At 53.6% G+C, this 5000-nt stretch overlaps 1 non-coding gene across 1 annotated transcript in view; it reads left to right on the forward strand.

The window, feature by feature from the left end:
- The first annotated feature begins 4109 nt into the window (after positions 1-4109).
- The window catches only part of LOC124731514, a 1909-nt gene continuing 1018 nt past the window's right edge, over positions 4110-5000 (forward strand). The window contains exon 1 of the ribosomal RNA XR_007008312.1: positions 4110-5000. This exon is cut by the window's right edge and continues 1018 nt beyond it. This is a non-coding gene — a ribosomal RNA (small subunit ribosomal RNA).

A 5000-nucleotide genomic window follows, 5' to 3' on the forward strand; every position in this document is an offset into this window, starting at 1 on the left:
TATGCGACGCCAAGCCGATTAAAGACAGCGATGGCGCCACAGTGCCCGCCTTTCGACGCCACCCACAAAGCCTGCAGCCTCTGTCGACCATAGCACCCAATCTCCAGTGCTCTGCCGCACGAAGCCGTGGACCGGCAATGACTCCACCCGCACCCGTTCGTGCACCACCCCAACCGCCACACGCGCACCTCCAGCGGATGAACGGCGGAAGTTTCCCGCACTCGTAAAGTGCAATCCACCCCTATAACTTGCGTTTCATGAAGAGTTATTTCCAATATGCGACATTCCCGCTGTCCCTATACATGAGCCGCGACCTGTACCACTTACGAGCGAGAGACGCGATCGCGTTGCTCACTGTACGGCGTCCGATACCGAGCCATCAGCATGTCGGTCCCCATGCGCGTTGCACTCGCACTCGCAGTCGCAAAAACGTGGGGCAAATATATTACGCGGAAGAGCTATAACAGACCGAGCCCCACTGCATGGGGGGAGTCTTTGTCACTAATGTACACAGATGGAACATTTTGGACTGGAACCAGATTACCCGTACACACGGCGCTGATTAGTAATCAATGCAGAGCCATCAAACTACAGCAAATATACACAACTGTCCGTATACATGCTGAAAGAGTCTGCCCACAATGGGAACCACACGTCAGCCAGACACTCTGATCACGCACCACTCTCTGCTTCTAACAGGCGCACATACAATATGTAAGCACCAGCATGGAACAACATCCAGTGCATCTTCTCCGCCACATTACACAATCCACACTATCACAACCAGACCAGGAGGTCCATGCGGAAAATACAATATCCCAGCCTTTCGACATCCACCATTGCGCAGACCAGGCACCAACACCCACACATGTCCTATACAACGGTGCACCCAACATCACAATAGTACCTCCTGTCACAGCGCACAAACAATGACATGAGTCAAAGACACAGGTCTCACACAAGCATAGAATTGGAGCGCCGCCTCTAATAAGCCAAAGGTGCATCCTGACGTGACAAATCTGATCATGTCACAAGCATTCACTTACTATAATCACTATCAACGAACCTGCCGCCCCCGCCCCCCCCCCCCCCTACACCTTTCCTTACAACAACGTGTAACCTAACCTAACCTAACCTAACCTATGTTGTACCTTAACCTAACCTATGTTGTACCTTAACCTAACCTATGTTGTACCTTAACCTAACCTATGTTGTACCTTAACCTAACCTATGTTGTACCTTAACCTAACCTATGTTGTACCTTAACCTAACCTATGTTGTACTTAACCTAACCTATGTTGTACCTTAACCTAACCTATGTTGAACCTATGTTGTCTACCTTATACCTAACCTACATGTTGTACCTTAACCTAACCCATGTTGTACCTTAACCTAACCCATGTTGTACCCTTAACCTAACCCCATGTTGTACCTTAACCTAACCCATGTTGTACCTTAACCTAACCCATGTTGTACCTTAACCTAACCCATGTTGTACCTTAACCTAACCCATGTTGTACCTTAACCTAACCCATGTTGTACCTTAACCTAACCCATGTTGTGCCTTAACCTAACCCATGTTGTGCCTTAACCTAACCCATGTTGTGCCTTAACCTAACCCATGTTGTGCCTTAACCTAACCCATGTTGTGCCTTAACCTAACCCATGTTGTGCCTTAACCTAACCCATGTTGTGCCTTAACCTAACCCATGTTGTGCCTTAACCTAACCCATGTTGTGCCTTAACCTAACCCACGTTGTGCCTTAACCTAACCCACGTTGTGCCTTAACCTAACCCATGTTGTGCCTTAACCTAACCCATGTTGTGCCTTAACCTAACCCATGTTGTGCCTTAACCTAACCCATGTTGTGCCTTAACCTAACCCATGTTGTGCCTTAACCTAACCCATGTTGTGCCTTAACCTAACCCATGTTGTGCCTTAACCTAACCCACGTTGTGCCTTAACCTAAACCCACGTTGTGCCTTAACCTAACCCACGTTGTGCCTTAACCTAACCCATGTTGTGCCTTAACCTAACCCATGTTGTGCCTTAACCTAACCCATGTTGTGCCTTAACCTAACCCATGTTGTGCCTTAACCTAACCCACGTTGTGCCTTAACCTAACCCACGTTGTGCCTTAACCTAACCCACGTTGTGCCTTAACCTAACCCACGTTGTGCCTTAACCTAACCCACGTTGTGCCTTAACCTAACCCACGTTGTGCCTTAACCTAACCCACGTTGTCCCCTAAAGTAACCCACGTTGTCCCCTAACGTAACCCACGTTGTCCCCTAACGTAACCCATGTTGTCGCCTAAACCTGCTCTGTAATTGTTATACGACTCGTTCAATTAGTGTAGTGTTGCCCACCCGCAACCCTCGCAATATAGTTCGCTACTCGCACTGCCCGCTCCCCTGTGTATCGCTTCATGTTAAACACCTTGCAAGTCTTGCTGACTTTCCACATGCTCCTGCTGTACACTGTAATGTGGATGGCAGCAGGACGTACATGCCGCCCCTCCCCACGTCCCCACCTTGCCCCCCTGCCTTCGCAAGCTGGTTGGTGAGAAGTTTGCATGTTCAATGCCCTTCGCATGCGACGTACTCAGGCTACGTTGTGGTGCGGCCTGTGTCAACCGTCCGCTAATGTCGTACGCGTAAACCACAATCTGTACTGCACATTCGTCCTTATGTACCGAATGATACATCGTGGCACATGTGTGACCGTACAACGACTGCGCCCAAAAACGGCGGACCATACAGTGCAAATATTGTGCACGCAGCTACGTGTCGTCTCCCTATGAGAGCTGGATTGCAGTGTGGTACGCCATAGAGACGTGTGGAGGAACGGACGCCGTGGATGGCGATCAGCATGAAGCTGTCTGTTGATGTATTCGGACCTAGTCGTCTCTCCTCACACACCGTGATGGCATGGTTGCACCGCGTTCCATATCTGCGACATGCTACAGAGGCCGGTTGACAGTCGTTCGAGCAATGGACATCGCATACGTACGGGGGCCACCTTCCACGTATTGTCTAGGCGTGCACATTTTGTTGCGTGTATGTGGGCAGACGTAGTGTGGCGTGACACCTGACACAGGCATGCAATAATCGTTGAAGTTGCAATGGCGATGGACGCCTGCGTTTTCTGGTGAAGTTACGCAAATGAACAAATGGTAACCTGTTGTGGTGCGGTTGTTCTCGCTAGGGGTGAATCGGTGATGGCGACGATAGGTTGAGGTACGAACCGGTTGTTCCAGCGATACCCACCATGCCGACGAAACTGAACGGCATCTGGGTGTGAAGCGATACGCGGCGGTGGCTGGGTGGGACCGTCCCCGGCCGGTGAGGGGGCGCCTCCCGGCGTGCTGGCCGGCGCGGTGCGTGGGCGCACGCGCTACAGCCGGCTGGTGGGGGCGGCCAGTGGCAGGCGCGCCGGCCGACGGACGCGGCAGGCGTCGCAGCTGCGCGCCGGCGCACCCTGCGCGCGGCGCCGTGCGGCCAAAGTAGGTCCTCGCGGGCCCGGTGCGAAGCGCGGTGGACATCTTCAGTGTGCTGGTCCGATTGAGGACTGTGTGCGTTGAGGATTGCGCCGCCGCCCGGCGCTCGGCGCCGCGACGCCGTCTGCTGCTCGGTCGCCCCAGCGGTTCTCGCTGGTGGTTTGTATCGCAGCTGTGCGGATGTGTTGGCGCGTGCGCTGTGCTGGGAGAGTTCGCTTCGGCACCCAAGTGGGGCTTTTGTCCTTCTGTGGCGCTGGCGTTGGAGCTGCCGGTCACCGTAGGTGGCGCGTGTTGTCTCCCGCCGGCAATGCCACGACAGCACGCTCCCGGGCCTCTGTCGGCAGCGGCAAGCTCAGTTGGGAGCACGGGTGGTCGCACCGAAAGCGTCCTACTCGCCTAACTCCGGGCGATTGCGCCTCTCTCGAACCCGACCAAGTACTTGGGACGGCGCTGCGCGCCGCCGGGACCTGAGAGGGTTTCGAGGTGTATTGTGCAGGGGAGCTCAGCCTCCTCCTGTTTGCAGAATGATTGAGCGGACGCTTGCGTGTTCGCGCGGGCCCCCGGGACACACTCCCGGGCGGCCGGCTGCTCAGCTCTAGTTGACGCAGCTCCCTGGTTGATCCTGCCAGTAGTCATATGCTTGTCTCAAAGATTAAGCCATGCATGTCTCAGTACAAGCCGCATTAAGGTGAAACCGCGAATGGCTCATTAAATCAGTTATGGTTCCTTAGATCGTACCCACGTTACTTGGATAACTGTGGTAATTCTAGAGCTAATACATGCAAACAGAGTCCCGACCAGAGATGGAAGGGACGCTTTTATTAGATCAAAACCAATCGGTCGGCTCGTCCGGTCCGTTTGCCTTGGTGACTCTGAATAACTTTGGGCTGATCGCACGGTCCTCGTACCGGCGACGCATCTTTCAAATGTCTGCCTTATCAACTGTCGATGGTAGGTTCTGCGCCTACCATGGTTGTAACGGGTAACGGGGAATCAGGGTTCGATTCCGGAGAGGGAGCCTGAGAAACGGCTACCACATCCAAGGAAGGCAGCAGGCGCGCAAATTACCCACTCCCGGCACGGGGAGGTAGTGACGAAAAATAACGATACGGGACTCATCCGAGGCCCCGTAATCGGAATGAGTACACTTTAAATCCTTTAACGAGTATCTATTGGAGGGCAAGTCTGGTGCCAGCAGCCGCGGTAATTCCAGCTCCAATAGCGTATATTAAAGTTGTTGCGGTTAAAAAGCTCGTAGTTGGATTTGTGTCCCACGCTGTTGGTTCACCGCCCGTCGGTGTTTAACTGGCATGTATCGTGGGACGTCCTGCCGGTGGGGCGAGCCGAAGGCGTGCGACCGCCTCGTGCGTGCTCGTGCGTCCCGAGGCGGACCCCGTTGAAATCCTACCAGGGTGCTCTTTATTGAGTGTCTCGGTGGGCCGGCACGTTTACTTTGAACAAATTAGAGTGCTTAAAGCAGGCAAGCCCGCCTGAATACTG

Source organism: Schistocerca piceifrons, unplaced genomic scaffold (genome assembly GCF_021461385.2).
Source record: "Schistocerca piceifrons isolate TAMUIC-IGC-003096 unplaced genomic scaffold, iqSchPice1.1 HiC_scaffold_129, whole genome shotgun sequence".
NCBI lineage: Eukaryota > Metazoa > Arthropoda > Insecta > Orthoptera > Acrididae > Schistocerca > Schistocerca piceifrons.